Below are 18,062 nucleotides of genomic sequence, written 5' to 3'. Positions count from 1 at the left end.
CAGAGCCCATATACTCAGGTCTGAATTATTGACAACAAAGCCAAAGGTACAAGCACTCCTCCTCACAGTTACATAACCGGCCCGGTCCTCCTGCAATATGCACACGGCACTAGAGTGGGGTGAGCATACATAATACTGACATGTTACCAATGATTTTATTTATATAATCATTGGTAATATGTCGGTATTGCAGAGCTTCTGGGACATGTTTTAAGACACCGATACGATCCTTAACATGCTCACTAACAATAATTTGAGATACTGCTTCATGGAATTTAAAGTGGAGCTAAACACACACACTTAGATTTAGATGTTTTCAGATGTGGCGTTTCGTAATTGTCCCAGAAAGTCTCAAATTTGTATTTATATAAGGCTGTTCTGTAGTTACTTGAGGGCTAAATAACAGCTACACAACACATTTGGAGAGACAGGGTTGCTCAAACATGCGTGAATGAAACAAAACAGAAATTCAGGTATGTTTTTGATAAGCTAACAACATTATAAAATGACATAAAGCTCACAAGATTCAATTTTGCGTAATAAAGGACTTTTATGCGTTTACACGTTTACACTCGCTCTAGTTTCATTGCTGTTTAGTGCTGAAAGATATTCTAGGGAAATTATATTAAAATCAGATATATATAGATGTGGACTGAGGGTTTGGTTAATTTGCAACCAAGATGCTGTCAATCAAACCGAATGTTAATGCTAATGGGAGTTGACCTTGGGAAACCTGACTGTTATGTTATTAATGTACATATCTTGATTAGCGAAATAAAAAAAACAGAGCAGTTTAATACAACAATGTTAAGGTCAGAATGGCGAGCCTGACAGCAGCAGTTGCAGAGAGAGCAATAAAAGTTCATTGGAGCCAGAGTCAGATGGAACCAATTCACGTCCATGCTCTCTTCCTATTTGGAACGCTTTGGATTTGTTGTCATAACCCGTTAGCCTGGCTGGCGCCATCTAGTGCCTCCGCTCAATTTACTTTCTCTCCAGTGACTAGGTCAAGAATCGGAATACACTAGACCAGGGGTGTCAAACTCATTTTGGTCCGGGGGCCGTATCCAACCTACTTTGATCCCAAAGGGGCCGGATCAGAAAAACACATGGCATATAAACCCCAAAAATAACAATAAGTTCAAATATTTGTGCAGAGAAACACAAATCTATTACAGAAATCTTTTTTAATTGATGAACTCTTTCTTATTATAATATTATAATATTATGAACCTGAAACTTTAAGAAAAATTCAATTTCAACACAATGTTTTAACATGAACTTGTATGTAAACAGGAATAAGTCAATTTTTCTTGGAAAATCCTGCACTCGCCTCCACTTTTCTCATGTTGGACATTTTTCTGATGAGGGTGTCACGGTCAACAGTCAAAACGATCGTCCTTTAAGAGCGTTTGGAAAGAGACAAGTCTTCATTTGTGCTGCTCTGGTGGGAGGGGCCACGTACAGAGACGCTGGAGACGCTGCTGTGATAAACACCACAGAAAATTAACAATATTTTAATAGAAAATATAATTAAAATATTTTAGTAGAAAATCACCCAAGGGCCACATTAAAGGTCTTGGAGGGCCGGATCTGGCCCCCGGGCCTTATGTTTGACACCTGTGCACTAGACAGTTTCCAAGAATCCTGGAAGTACGAGTTTGGGCACCAGCCAATCGGCAAGAAGCAATACAGTCTGTGTTGGCAATGATTCCTGAGATCGAGGATTTAAAGCCGGAACAAAGAGAATGTTTGGTGAATTTTATCAAAGGGAAAGACGTTATTGCCCTTTTTCCTACTGGATTTGGGAAAAGCTTAATATACCAGTTAGCTCCGTTAGCGGCGCATTACGTATGTCCCAACCAAATTGCAGCGATCAGTTAAATGAAAAAAAGTACACCCCAACCGTTAAGTGAAGGAATTCGAGACTAAGAACCAGTAAGCCATTCAATTGTATCTCTCCGTTTTGTTCTGTATTACTAAGACAGTCCATGTTTCCAGACATAGCATTTCATAACTGTACCAGAAATTCTCAAATTTTCATTTATATAAGGCTGTTCTGTAGTTACTTGAGGGATAAATAACACCTACATAACACATGTGGATCAGTTTTGTCTTATTTTATTTAGCTGAAAGAGAAACAAAATGCTATTAATAGTCGGAATAGGTATCGAAACTGAAAAAGCTGGATCGGTGTATCCCTAATATCTCCACACTGTAACACCTGTGTGCTCTTTCTCCCCACTTATATAGGGCAGCTAACTGCACGATACAATACATGGCCAAAATGTCTCCAACATCTAATATTAGGCGTACAAAAAAACATTAGCAACAGTACATAATACTATACTATGCCCTATATGCAGTGTGTAGCGGAACAAGTACATTTATTCAATCAATCAATCAAACAACAACTTTATTAATCTCAAAGGCCAATTTAGTTTGCACATCTCTGGTCGTGCATAGTCCATAAATAAAATAAAGAAAATCAAATGCAGCACACGCCGTACATTCAAACCTCAGTGCATCAGGACCACAATGGCAAATTTATTTCCATTTATAAAAGCTTTATGGCAGAAGGAATAAAAGATTTAGCGTAGCGGTTTGTCTTTTATTGTGGCATGACATATTTAGTGTTTAGATCCACTTTGATTACGCAGTACTACCCCTAAACAGTGTGTACAGTATCGTATAAAGGCAGTATAAAGTGAAAAGGCCATGCACTGATTGGTTTTCAGCATTTTTATACTAACTTTGAAGAGTGAATGAATAAAGAAAAGAAAAAAAGAAACTATTTAATCAAAAGAAAAAAGTATTTTGGCATAATTTTAAGGTTTTTACTTTGCAGTGCATAGAAAACAAGTGTGTATAATATAGAAAATATTTGTACTACATAGAATATATCCGTACTGCAGACATTTGTACAACATATCTACAAGATATCTATACCACAGAGTACTGTACAGAAGATATTTATATATAGAAAATATTCAAATTTCAAATTGGGTGAATGTGAGCCTGGTTAATCCTGGTTTAGACCTGACTTTAGTTCTGATTTTAGTCCTGGTTTAGACCTGGTTTAGTCCTGATGCAATGCTGGTTTAGAGCTGTTTTAGACCTGGTTTAGATTTGGTTTAGATCTGGTCCTGATTTTAGTCCTGGTTTGGTCTTGGTTTTAGTTATGGTTTAGTCCTGATTTTAGTCCTGGTTTAGTCCTGATTTTAGTCCTGGTTTAGTCCTAGTTTGGTCCTGATTTTAGTTATGGTTTAGTCCTGGTTTTAGTGCTTGTTTAGTCCTGGTTTAGACCTGCTTTTAGTCCTGGTTTAGACCTGCATTTAGTCCTGGTTTAGACCTGCTTTTAGTCCTGGTTTAGACCTGCTTTTTAGTCCTGGTTTTAGTCCTGGTCTAGACCTGATTTTAGTCCTGGTTTAGACCTGCTTTTAGTCCTGGTTTAGACCTGTTTTAGTCCTGGTCTAGTCCTGGTTTTAGTTCTGGTTTAGTCCTGGTTTAGACCTGGTTTAGTCCTTGTTTTAGTCCTGGTGTAGACCCGGTTAAGTCCTGGTTTAGTCCTGTTTTAGTCCTGGTTTAAGTCCTGATTTTAGCCTGGTTTAGTCCTGGTTTAGTCCTGGTTTAGGACCTGGTTTAGGACCTGATTTTAGTCCTGGTTTAGACCTGCTTTTAGTCCTGGTTTAGACCTGTTTTAGTCCTGGTCTAGTCCTGGTTTTAGTTCTGGTTTAGTCCTGGTTTAGACCTGGTTTAGTCCTTGTTTTAGTCCTGGTGTAGACCCAGTTAAGTCCTGGTTTAGTCCTGGTTTTAGTCCTGGTTTAAGTCCTGATTTTAGCCCTGGTTTAGCCCTGGTTTAGTCCTGGTTTAGTCCTGGTTTAGGACCTGGTTTAGGACCTGATTTTAGTCCTGGTTTAGTCCTGGTTTAGTCCTGGTTTTACTTCTCGTTTAGCCTTGGTTTTAGTCCTGATTTTAGTCCTGGTTTAGACGTGACATATTTTATCTTTCGTTAGAAAATATTAGTAGGGTTTAGAAAATATTTGTAAGGCATAGAAGATATTTGTACTACATGGAAGATAACTATACTGCCGTGAATACATTTGTACTGCATAGAAGACATTGGTACTGCGTAGAATATCGTAATTTGAGCGGTATAGAAATGCCAGTGCGGCGAATGCTCTGCTGTGTGTGTCGGGCCTGTTCTGTGGCTGTGTGCAGAGACAGCATGTACCGCGGAGTCAGACTGGAACAATGGTGGTTATGATCCCTGTAGATAATCCTGCCAGCTGACAGCCGGCTCCAGCTCTGCCAGGGTCCAGACACCTCGGGATCCAACATGGCCGCCTCCTGACCACTGCTGAGCACACCACAACCACAACACGGAGTCACTATCTGCACATCTTACTACGGTTATGTCAAACTTGTAAAGTATTGGAAGTGCTCTGATGTGTTTAAAACTCCACAAACCTTCACTAGAATCATTGGGATAATTTCAACCCAAACTCTACTGAACAAAAGGTCAAAAGGTAGAGTTACTCAAACATTCGCGAATCAACACAACAAATCCAGGTTTGTTTTTGATAAGCTATAACAACATTATAACATGGCTTATTTGGACCTTTAATGTTTGCTAATCCGTGCATCATTCGTTCATTTATTTTTCAAAATAAACCCAAAAATAAGAAAATGAAAAAACAACTATTTTCTTCATTATTTGTCTCCAAACCGAAAATGTAAAAACAGGTAATGGTTCATTTTTTCAGTTTTCAATTTTGTGTTTAAATGAATAATGGAAAAAATGGATAAAGGCCGTTCCCCATTTCAGTGACTTAGGTCGTTTTCACACCGCTAGTTCGATTATTTGGTCCGCACCAGGCAATAAAATTGTTATTATGTAGCAAATACACTCCAGTGTGGTCCGCGTTCACACCGGCAAACGAACCAAAACTGGTTCGATTGACGTGTCTCTGTTTCCCCGGTAAAACAGCGATACTCCAGTTATCAACACCGATGTTCCTGTTAATACCACGGGCCGTCCTCATCTCAAATTATCACCATGAACTCATAAAACAGCAACATGTAGAACTTTGTACAAACTCACCGCATCAGCCCAGAGTTCAGGTAACAGCAGCAGCCAACAGCTCCTCAGGACGGGGCTGGGGTCTGGTCCTTCTGTTACAAGCTCGTTGGTCAGATGGTCCGGAGGCTCTGTCCTCCATGTGCTGGTTCCAAACGGTGGCGAGCAAGACCAGTGCTTGATGGACTAAGTCCGAGCGGGTACGTTCAGTCGTCTGCGCGCTGTTTCCGTGCGGGAAAAGCAAGAATGCGCTGTGGACTACAGGTCCGGGCGCGCTGCTCCGGTTCTCCGCGCTCAAGAACCGCGGCTGGTTCCGAGGTGGTGCAGCATCCGGACAGAAGCATGAGTCCAGTTTGGTTTGTTATATGTTGTTCTGAGTGTCCGTCCTCCGCGCATTTGGTTCTTCCCGGGGAAAGCACTTCCTCAGGTCGAGGCTCCCCGCTCCAGCTCCTCTGAGCCCGGCCTGAACTGGAGCTGCCCCCGCTGGTTCAGGACTCTGGTTTGGATCTAGTCCGACTGTATTTCTCACTCTAGGCTAAAAACAGGGACTTTTTTAAGTTGTATCAATTGAATGGACGATTGCCTATTGCCATGAAATTATTTGGTTAATTAAAGCCTAAAATAACAAATGTTGGTTGCTGCGTGATCACGGGGAACACCGGGTCGTCTCTGTGCGTGTAGGTCCCGAACAGGGGTACGCACCCCCAATTTTGACTCACTCTGGAGCCACACGTTCGCACACTGATACTTGCTCTGATCTTCGTGTATTACATTCTCTGTATTGGCCATTGTTGGTAAAATAATTCGAAAATGAATCGCGTCAGCGTCTGGACAACAATCTGTTACTGCGCTGGAGTCGTACAGCGTCATTTCAGGCAGAGGAGACGCGTGTCCCTCCCATGATGCATTTCGAATAGTCCGTTTGTCCATACTGTCTATGGTTTGGACCCGGGTTCGCTTTCACACCAGAGGAACCGCACCAAAGTTGGTCATTTGGTGCGGATTCAAGCGAACCGAGACCACCTCTTTTTTGCGGTCTCAGTCCGCTTGATTTGGTTCGGGTCCGAGTCCGATTGACGCTTTCACACCAACGCAAACGAACCGAACTAACCACTTTTGGTTCGAATGGACCGTTTGGTGCGCACCAAATACTGTCGGTGTGAAAACACCCTTAGGGTGTTTTCACACCGACAGTATTTGCCCCGTCCTGAGGAGCTGCGCGCTACTGTGAGCGCTGTTGGCTGCTGCTGTTACCCGAACTCTGGGCTGATGCGGTGAGTTTGTACAAAGTTCTACATGTTGCTGTTTTATGAGTTCATGGTGATAATTTGAGATGAGGACGGCCCGTGGTATTAACAGGAACATCGGTGTTGATAACTGGAGTATCGCTGTTTTACCGGGGAAACAGAGACACGTGAATCGAACCAGTTTTGGTTCGTTTGCCGTGTGAACGCGGACCACACTGGAGTGTATTTGCTACATAATAACAATTTTATTGCCTGGTGCGAACCAAATAATCGAACTAGCGGTGTGAAAACGACCTTAAACTACGATGCCAGACTTTTGCGCCGCATTTCAGTCCTGGTCTGGTTCCGGTCTGGTCCTGATGTTAGTCCCGGTCTGGTCCCGATCTCAGTCCCAGTCTCAGTCCTGGTCCTGTTCCTGGTCTCGGTCCCAGTCTGGTTCTGGTCTGGTCCTGGTCTTAGTCCGGGTTTGGTTTCGGACTGGTCCCAGTTTCAGTCCTGGTCCCGTTCCTGGTCTCAGTCCCAGTCTCAGTCCTGGTCCTGTTCCTTGTCTCAGTCTCTGTTTCAGTTCCGGTCTTGTTCCTGGTCTTAGTCCCGGTCTGGTTCCGGACTGGTCCCAGTCTGGTTCTGGTCTCAGTCCTGGTTTCAGTCCTGTTCCTGGTCTCAGTCCCGTTCTGGTTCCGGTCTCAGTCCCAGTCTCAGTCCTGGTCCTGTTCCTTGTCTCAGTCTCTGTCTCAGTCCTGGTCATGTTTCTGGTCTCAGTCCCGGTGTGGTTCTGGTCTGGTCCTGGTCTGGTCCCAGTTTCAGTCACGGTGTGGTTCCGGTCTCTGTCCTGGTCCTGTTCCTGGTCTTAGTCCCGGTCTGGTTTCAGTCTGGTCCCGAGCTTAGTTCCGGTATGGTCCTGGTCTCAGTCCCAGTCCTGCTCCTGTTCCTGATCTCAGTCCCGGTCTAGTTCCGAACCTGGTTTAGTCCCGGTTCAGTCCGTATGCGGAGAAAAAGTTCGGCATCACAGTTTAAGTCACGTAAAAGGGAAACGGCCGTTATCCATTTTTTCCATCATTCATTTAAACACAAAATCGAAAACTGAAAAACTGAATCATTATCGTTTTTTACATTTTGGTTTTGGAGACACATAATGAAGAAAATAGTTATTTATTTTCTTATTTTTTGTTTCATTTTGAAAAACGAATGAACGAATGATACACGGATTTTCGCCGACTATCAATTGTTGTTTAGGTCGTTTAGGTGTTTATACTCATCCTGGTTTCATCGCTGTTCAGTCCTGAAAGAGATTCGAGACAAATTATATTAAAATCAGATGTTTACAGAAGTGGACTGGAGGTTTAGTTGCAGCCAAATGAAGCTGAACTCAGACTAGCAGTTGTAGCGGCTAATTTGCAACAGAGATGCTGTCAATCAAAACAAATGTAATTAATGGGAGTTGACCTCGGGGAAGCCTGACTGTTCCGTTATTAATGTACATATCTTGATTAGTGAAATAAAATGTTGTTAAGGGCCCATATTACACTATTTTCTGATCTATGTAATAATATGTTATAATCAAAAAGATACCCAGAGTTGAGTTTTGTTTGCTTAACACACAAACCGTGCATATAGAGACTGAGTTCTTCTCTCAGACTGAATATACTCTGTTCCACCTTGTGATGTCATGTGGTAATAAAGGTAATGCTTTGCTGTGTACCTTCACTAGAATCAGTTGGATAATTTCAGCCCTTGATTTGGCAATTTCTACTGAACAGAAGGTCAGGGTTGCTCAAACATGCGTGAATGAAAGAAAACACAACTCCAGGTTTGTTTTTTGTAAGCCAACAACATTACAACATGGCATAAACCTCACAAGAGTCAGTTTTAGGTAATATAGGACTCAAAATACATTTTTAGGGTGCATGGCAAAGAAGAAGTTCAATTTGTCACCTGGACAAACATTTATTTAGGTTGAAGATGTTTCGCAGCTCATCCAAGATGCTTTTTCAGTTCTGGGTAGACACTACTGGACACTTCTTTATATTTGCCTGCAGGGAGGAGCTAACTACACTGAAACTACTCTGAAACTAACACCCTACTTGTTTACAGTTTCTATTTGTTGGCTAGGTTTATTCATCTGTACTGAGTTAGGGGACATGTAGCATAATCATTCAGGCACATAATGAGTCTTTACATACCTCTGGCCCTGACCTGACTAACCCTATTTTTCTCTTTGTTTTAGGTTTGAGGATGGAGTTGTAGATGGGAGACAGATGATGTCTGAGGCCTCCATTTCTGTTCAAGGACCTATTGTCTTTCCTAACAAAAACTGCCTCTTTAACTCCCCTCTCAACCAATTCTTTTCTCTGAGATCTGTGGCCCATGGATTTTAGATGGTGATGTACAGCAGACTGAAGTCCTGTGTTGCTCTCTCGTCTGTGTTGGTACATCCTCTTGTGAAGTGGCTGTTTCTTTCTCCAGTGTAGCGCTCAATATGGTCTTCTTCACTACACTGAATGGAGTAGACCACATGGCTTTGTTTGTGGGTTGGTGTTTTGTCCTTTGGGTGGACCAGTTTCTGTCTTAAAGTGTTTCTAGTTTTGAAATAGACTGGGATTTGTCTGAAAATCCTCTGTAGTTTTTCAGAAACACCAGCCATGTAAGGAATAGTGACACCCTTTCCCTTGGGTTCTGATTCTCTTTTGTCTTGTTTTTGTTTGTTTGTTTTTTAGCTCTCTTTGTTCTATTGAAGGTCCATTTAGGATTTTCGCTAACAGAGAGACTGAGAGACTGAGTTCTTCTCTCAGACTGAATATATTCTGTGCCACCTTGTGATGTCATGTGGTAATAAAGGAAGTGTTCAGGTGTGTTTTAAACTCCATAGACACTACCGGTCAAAAGTTTTAAAACGCCCTATTTTTTCTAGTTATTTATTGCAATTCAAGTCACGCAAGTCCAACGAAGAGCTTGAAATGGTACAAAGGTAAGATGAGGCAGAGCGGCATATTTGTAAGTGTACTTCAAGGTAGTAAAGTTGCCAACAACGCCACCTGGTAATGCCAGGACACAGTGTTTTTCCCCACTCACTATAGATACACAGGTTCGTTGACTGAATATGGCATGAGACTTGAATATACTTTACACTGAATTTATTATCCATTTTTGCAAAGGGTTAATCACATACATCCTCATTGTCCATTGGGTCACATGGCCTCGTTGCTTGGAATTACCTTTGGACCATTTTCACAGTCAATATCGCGCCTCGCAGTAGCGCTTCCCACAAGACGAAGACTTCAGAGAGCGAGTCCTTTCACCAAGGGCCACGACCACCGAACAGACCAGGTACACGGAGAAAGAAAAAGAGAAAAGGGGAGGCTTCCCGCCAGCAGGAGCCTAAATATAAACATGTTACATGTAACATACAATACACACGACAAAGAGGAACACAAAATAAACCATAGCGACATACCGTGTAGAATTCACCGCGGCAGCCACCCAAACACGCAGAGGACCGCCCAGCGCCGAGACACAAACGCTAAAAAACACAACCCGCGTTAACGTCACGCACGGCGTTACTGAGCCAACAAGACGATTTCCCCACTTACCCCCACGATGCCCGCACACTCTCCGCAATTACTGCGCCGAACACCTTGCAACAGTAAACTAAGTTCACCTAAACGTGGTCCACTCGGGGCCTCGCGTCTTGCGGCCATGACAGCTTTCCGCCAGCGTGCGAGGTCAGCGGTCAGAGTTCAGGACGGAGGGCGAGCGCAGCGCTTAGCGCCCCTTTTATAGGCGGGTTTGTGACCCATAAACCCGACACTATCACAGTAAGAACTGAACAGACAGAGGTTAAAAAAAAAACATAATGACCCAAAACACAAGTCCAAGCTCTGCCAAAACTACTTCAGGAAAAAAGATGGCACACATTTATGGAAACTTCTGCAACAGACTTGGGAAGAACTTTCTGAACACTATTTTATTTCTATTGTAAAAAGAACAAGCCACGAGTGTGTTCAGCTGTTATATCTGCCAAAGGTGGACATTTTGATGACTCAAAAGTTTAGAATACATTTTGTCTATAAATTGATTCCATGATTTATTTTTCATCTCAAATTGATTATTTGTTCTACGCTTTCATTTCATTGTGCAATGACACAATAAACTGAATAATTTTCCGTCAAAAACTAGAAAAAGTGTGGGGTTCTAAAACTTTTGACTGGTAGTGTACCTTCACTAGACTCATTTGGATCATTTCTGCCCTGGAATTGCCAATCTCTACTGAACAAAAGGTCAAAAGGTAGGGTTGCTCAAACATGTGTGAATGAGAGAAAACAACTCCAGGATTGTTTCTGATAAGCTAACAACCAAACAACTTAAACCTCACGATGGTTGCAGCCAAATGAAGCCAACCGAGGCTAGGAGTTACAGCGGCTAATTTGCAACCAAGATTCTGTCAGTCAAATCAAATGTTAATGCTAATGGCTGTTGACCTCGAGGAAAGCTGACTGTTCTGTTATTAATGTACATATCTTGATTAGCAAAATAAAAACGCCAGGATCATGTAGAGCAGTTTAATACAACGTTAAGGTCATAATGACACTAGCAATAGAAGCCAACTGGAGCCAGAGTCAGATGGAACCAGTTCACGCCCATGCTCAATTCCTATTTGGAACATTTTGGATTTGTTGTCGGCACCAGTAAACCTTTCAATAGTAACTCCCCATTTTGTTCTGTATTACCAAAGTCCAGCTTAAAATATGAGTTCATGCTAGTGCGGCGGCCGGTGACCTCTGGACCTGATGTCTTTCCAATACCCTTTGCGCTAGTCACAAGCTGCATGTTTGTTGACAGAGTAAACATTACAAAGTGCTCTGTTCTGGATAATTCTGATCTTTTGACTCCTATCGTTTGTCTAATAGGTTGTTAGGTTTCATTCCGTATTATAGTATGGTTAATGTTTCATGTGAGGGGAAGCTGGCGTGGTTGTGTGGTGGGGAGGCAGTGGCATCACATTGTTTTTATTTGCTTTTTTTAACTGGTGAGTTTGTTTTTGTTTTTTTTTAAGTTCTCACTGTTGTTGTTTTATTTTTGCTTTAATGCATTTTTTTTTTGTTAAGTAAAAAAGTAATAATAATAATAAATAAAGCTGAGGGCCAGGCCAGAATGTATTTATATTGCAGATATTTTGTCCTGGTTTAATGGTTAATACAGGGTTCTCAAAGTTATGGAAATCTTGGAAAATTCATGGAAATAGAAAATGCAATTTTCCAGGCCTGGAAAAGTCATGGAATTTTGTAAATTCAATGAAAGTTTTGGAAAAGTCATGGAAATTTAGTATCTCTCTCAACAAGTGGCCCCTGCCTTGACTACGTCCCTCCAAAACACGTGAATCCTCACAAAACCACAGTCCCCCGCTCCTCACTTCCTCTCCATGGACTCACCTTTTCGGCAGCACCGCCTTGCCTAACCAGTTTTCTGTGGGAAACACTAAGGTGAGTGGAAAGGGTTAACATTTCATATTTAGCCCTAAAAGTATGCTCAGTTCTATACATGTAAGGTGCCATAAAGTCAAGGAAAATTCACTTTAAATCATGAAATTAGTTTAGTTTTGAAATTTTGTCAGTGAAAAAGAGTGGGAACCCTGTTAATATATGTATAATTATTTTGTCTAAAAAAACTAAATCTGGCATAAAGTTCAATTTCTTGTCAGCAAGCCTGGTTAGTACTTGGATAGGAGACCAGTAGGAGTAGCAGGTTCCACACTGACTGGGGCAGCTGTGGCTCTAGTGCACTTATTGTCCTTAGGCAAGACACTTCACCCACACTGTCTAGTGTGAAAGGGGTGTGTGAGTGTGTGTTTTAGTGATTGGTGGTCAGAAAGTTCGATGGCACAGATTGGCTTCACTCGTACCCCACAGGGCAGCTGTGGCTATATTAGCAGCTTAACCCCACCAAGTGTGGAGTGAATGAACGCACTGTAAAGCATCTTTGAGTGTTATAATAATAATACAATCATCATCATCAGCTTTATTATCATTAGGTCAATCAGGTCCAATAAATGAATGTGTGGATTTTAAGTTCGATTGCCAAGAGTTAAATAGGATCAATAGGACCTTGATCAGAACTTGATGCAATCCAATGCAATGTTGTGAATGTGAACACAGCCTTTTCACTGCCTTTGCTGTCTTTAGCCAAGGCTGTGTGTGTTATGTAACTGTGTATATTTTCAGAGGCCTCTGACACAGGTTTATCAACGGTTTACAGAATGCTCAGAGGTCCATCATCAAAGCAGCTAGTGTAAAAGTGCATGACGAATACCAAATATTAACTTAACAAATGCACTGTCTTACAATATGTGCACGTTTTAAGAGCAAATGGCAAAATGTTACTCAGTCCTGAGAAAGTGCTTACCAAAACATAGGCAACATGTTCCACACAGTGTCTGAATGCCACAGTGTGATATTTGTGTCTCAACTGTTGTGGTTTCGAACATCCTTAAATATCCTAAATGATTCTAAAACTTCAAGGTTTCAAAGGTTCAGACCACACTGCAAAAGGGAATCCTCAAAAGCACTCGAGGATATGGTTAATAGGTCTTAATATAACCCTTTTGATCAGTTTCTTTTATTTTTTAACATTCCAGAAATTCAAGAGCTAAAGATCCCATGGGAATTCTTCTGTAATGTTTTCGGAAAATGTCTGTTTTTCCGCTCCTTTACACCCCTTGCTATAATACAGTGTTCATTTCTTCAGTAAATAAGAGATACCTTGTTAGGCACTGGAGATCCTTAGTCACAGTCTGGGCTCTGACAGTCCATTGCCTCCTCACTCCGCTGCTGTATCCACACTGTCCAAACAAAAGAATCATTCCCTTTCATTACTTATTCAACACAATGTAAGTGCAAAATGTTCCAAGGTTTCTACTTCTGTTCATTTCCACGTGTTAAATTTAAAGCATTAACCTTTATATACATTTTTATTACTGTTACCAACTTTATAAATATATGATGCTGCCTGGTTTGTAAATGTAGTAATTTAATTATAACACAAATCATCCGACTGTCTTTGTGAATCTGCAAAGGAGGAATAGTAGTCGAACTAATTGTTTTCTGCTGCCATCTACTGTCCGGAATGAGGTTTGTATTAGCTAAAAACTGACTCACGATGTCAAAGTTTTAACATAACCTTTTAAACTGTCCAAATAAGATATAATTCCCACTGTATTTAGCATTATTCATTCTTTTACAAGTGGCATATCTTTATTGGAGACACAAAGAACACATTTTAAGTTAAGTGGAGCTTATTGGTTCATATTCTGGAAATATGATTTAAAAAAAAGGCCCTAAAATTGAACTGAATGATGACCATTTGATAAATCAGTCTTGTGGCTTATGTGGTTAATAGGAAACCATTTTAAAAGAGTTTATTTACATGTGAGTAGCTCCAGTAAGTATACATCTAACAATACACTAACACTGCATTTGACTCTTTAGCCACAGATTCAATTATAAAATCATCAACTACACATGAAACTTCCTAAACTTTTTTTCTGCAAACCCATATTTTAAAACTCACAAACATTTGTGACCCAAGTCAACAGACATTATTCCTGAATCACAAAATAAAGGTGGATTTGACTATATTTTGACCATATTTTATTGTTGACTGTGTGATTGTGTCTCTCTGAATAATTAGTATTACTCAAGTTTTAAACAATGAAAAACAGTCATTGAACCAGCAATAAAAGGATCCATAAGGAGCCTATTTGGACATTAAATGTAGCCCATTTCTTATGTCAGTATTGGAACAAAATAGTCTGTAGTCCTGTATATTACAGACCTACATGCAGATCGTGACAACAGGCGACCCGAAAAAAATCTCTTGCGACCCAACTGAGGGCTGCGACCCCGTCTTTGGGAAACAATGCTTTATAATGTTGTGGTCGCATATGCAGCACCCTACTCATTGACAAACTACAAAACTATTAGCGATTGTTTTTAGCCTACTTTAGACTATTCTGCATGCTCTGTTTGTTGTTTGCATGGAAAATGGAGTTGATTAACTTAGCTTAATTCATAACGAACGGATTATTTACTAAGAATGATTCAGGCTTAGTTACTTAATTAAAAGTCTTAAAAACCTTAAAAACAGAGCTGGGTAATTTGAAACACTTTGCTGTGGTCCAAAGTTATTCCCCAGTGCAATCCGATCTTCCTAATTATTTCCAGTGATGAGTTTATAAGTTCTTTTCACAACTTTCAGAGACGAGGCAGCGGAGTTTAACGTAACAGCAAAGTTAACAACAATTCACATGCTAACAGTGCACTTCCTGATTATCGGACAGTGAAATGCTTTCTAATTAGATACAGAGGGGTCCGGTCAAGCGGTAATGGAGGGAAACAGGGGCAGATCTTTGACATTCAAATAGCTCTTATTCAGAAATTAGAGGGACTGTTGAAATAAGTAAGATATTAGAATGTAGGAAAGAGTTAACACTCCAACAGGGTAAAGTTAAACCTGTGACATTCTTTGAAGTTGTTGACAAAAAATTAAAAAACTCATGTCTGTAACGGAGGGAATGAAATATGCAGCACTTTTTGGGCAATAAATATAAACAGCGATAACTACTGGTTCTCACTTACATATCCTTAACAAACTGGTTTGAATATTTGCTTCATATAGTTTTCTACCATATGGTACAAGATTAGGTTGAAAAACCTCTTACTTTTTGAGTAATGAGATTTTTTATTAAGAAAGGTCATGGTAACGGAGGGAAAAGTAACAGAGGGAAAATTTTGCAAGCAAGTAGAAGGTGCATGATTTTGCATAATTTGTCAGTTTTTTTCTTCCGAATACTTTAATATTACTTCAAAATAAAAGGTAACTATTTCTGTAAAATATGTCAGTCCTTCCAAGCTAATTTTTATCATTTTAAATATTTTTTTTTGGAAAAATCATGTACCTTCATCAACAGTTCAAAGATTGAATAACACAGGATATGATGAAATACATCAGTTTATTTACATGATTTGCAGGTCTTTGAAATTTGGGAAATAATTTTTGTTCCATGTTTCATACATGGTCTGTTTAAAACATATGTAACTTTAGAACCAAAAATGGTACAGAAAAAAGGTAAACAGTTTTCATAAACTAGAGTACATTTGCTGTCTGTTCAATACATTTTTATATCAGATGCATTAACTTGAATTTTTGGCCTTGCTGTATACTTCTGCTTGACTGAGCCCAGAGAGAATACGGTGGTCTTATATCGACCTCAAGAGCTGCTTATACAAAATATCTGTATTGACTGTACTGCATTTTGCTCAAATACATGGAGAAAACCCATGTACAGGCTCAACCATTAATAGTTACTGAGCCTGAATTATTCTTAATAATTTATTTGTTCAATATTATTTAAGTCTCTGTTCATGTTTCATTAAGGTGTGGTTATAACAAAGAGTCTAAAAGTATTTGAAAAAGGCTTGATAACACAGGGCCTTTTATCTCCTTTCTGTCCCAAAGTTGATCCTAGACAGACCCAGAGACAGATAAAAATGCAGGCAGAATGAATGCAATGCGGCCTGTAGCAGCAGATAAATGTAGTCTGTCCACTGTCCCCGGGGGGCGCCCTTACACTCACTGTATTTCACTATAATAGTCCATGTACTGTGCTCATGTCTCTCCCGGAGGAGCCAGGCTTTAAAGTGAGAATACGATCACCCCGGCAGCAAAACCACCAGATACAAGTAAGACTGAAAAAAGATACAACTTCTGTTCTCCCAGATCACATTTCAAATACAGCTCATCAAATGCAGCCCTGTTCCGGAGAGACTTGGTGAAGGAGGAGGAGATGGGGAGGCGGAGGAGGCTGGTGGTTCTGCTGCTGTGGTGGAGAAAGCGCTCCCCATAGCTGAAATAACAGGGGGAAAGTGTGTAGCGCTGCAAGATTAGTTGCAATTTGAATGGATGCGATTGGTAAATTGCAATTGCTCCAATCTTTAAGTACTATAATTTCATCCAGAAACAAAATATCATGTCTCATTCTGCATAAAAGCTGCAAACCCTCTAGTTTAGATCTGTACAAACATGCTCTGAAATGTGATTGTTGGATTAGTTTTTCATTTTACGTTCCAGTCTTTTTGTAATTTTTTCTGGAATTTTCAAAATGTGATCTTTTAACAGAATCCTATTATTAAAATGTGAATCTTAATCAGGGTATCCCCAGGTTTGACTACCCCAAATTTAAGACTTTTTAAAGACCTTTTTAAGACCACTTAAATGAAAATTAAGACAAACATCGCACCCATTATGTGGGCAAAAAACCCCAGATACAATTCTAATAACAACCAACCAAATAGTATATCTAGAATCTAAGAGCCAGTGTGGATTAAACCGACACTTCCCCATGATCCATCCAGCGTCTTCCTCCACTCTACTGATTGTTTACTCATTGTCGCCGGCGCTAGAAACCAAAGCGTAGTTTGCGCAAACTCCAAATTAGACATTCATTCATGCTACTTGATTTCACGTTGTTGTTATTGTTGTTTTTTTTTCCTCCCTCCTTTTTCACATTGCGCTGCAGCTCGGAATACAAAAAATAGGTTAATGAAATTTAAGACCTTTGTGAAAAAAATAAGATTTGGACAAGATAATTAAAAACTTTTTAAGGCCTTAATTTAGGAACATGAAATTTAAGACCTTTATAAGACTTTTAAGACTCCACAGCCACAATGTTAAAACTAATCGTGATCGCAGTTCTTGTCAGAAAACTCACAATTAGAAATTATTCTCAGATGGTGCAGCCTTAAATGAAATTTTATTTTAGATTCGTAAAATAATTTGGAGCTAAGTGTAACAGCAATACTTGTAATGCAATGTTGAGAGTATTACTATAGAAGTCCAAATTTGAAGTCTGCAGTTTGATGCATAATACATTTGTTTTGATGGTAATGTTGTTGATGAATTGTAATTTAGAGGATAATTACCCTGATAAATTTGATAAATGTGCATTTTAGAGGATACTGATGACCATGAATTTGAGTATTTTTAGAGTGTAAATAGTTTTTAATGTGTAAATAGTTTTCTTTGTGTATTTTGTACCTGCTCAAGGACTGCAGATGGAAAGTAGCCTGTAGCTAAATCTGGCACAGAGCATCTTTTCTCTATGCGTCTAATGTTTTCTGTGCAGTGTCCTTGTTTTAAATAAATAAATAAAACTGTTACTGCATTGTTCCAATTGATGAAGCTAAAATACAGAGGGTTTTTGCCAATACTAGAAGTCATGTTCACGCTTTTAATGCCAGTTTAAGCTCCCCCAAAACAATTACACATGACAAGCAAGGGACTGAATGGATGTTAGGTGTAACTTTTTAGTAAGTAGATAATACATCTGAAAACAAGATGAATAACCTGATATAAGTTTTAATATCTTGGCCAGAAAAGTTACATAGTGCACCTTTAACACAAATAATTATCCAATGTCATCCGTCTGAACTCTGCTCCAAAAAACAAATTAGAAGCAAGTATTGTGAACAAACAACAAATAACAAACAAAATAGTGCAAAAAACACCAGAACCATGTAATGAATTAATACAAACATTTAAGGCCAAAATGACGAGGCTTACAGCAGCAGTTACAGAGAGAGGGACCCCAATAATCCAATGTAAATCAATGGGAGTTAGGGTTAGTAGCAGCCGAAATACTTAGAATGCAGCACCTAGAGTGTTAGCTATGTTAATTTATATATGCA

This window comes from Boleophthalmus pectinirostris, unplaced genomic scaffold (genome assembly GCF_026225935.1).
Source record: "Boleophthalmus pectinirostris isolate CB_2022bp ecotype Guang Dong unplaced genomic scaffold, ASM2622593v1 HiC_scaffold_23, whole genome shotgun sequence".
In the NCBI taxonomy this organism is placed as follows: Eukaryota; Metazoa; Chordata; class Actinopteri; order Gobiiformes; family Gobiidae; genus Boleophthalmus; species Boleophthalmus pectinirostris.
This window is presented reverse-complemented; position numbering follows the sequence as displayed.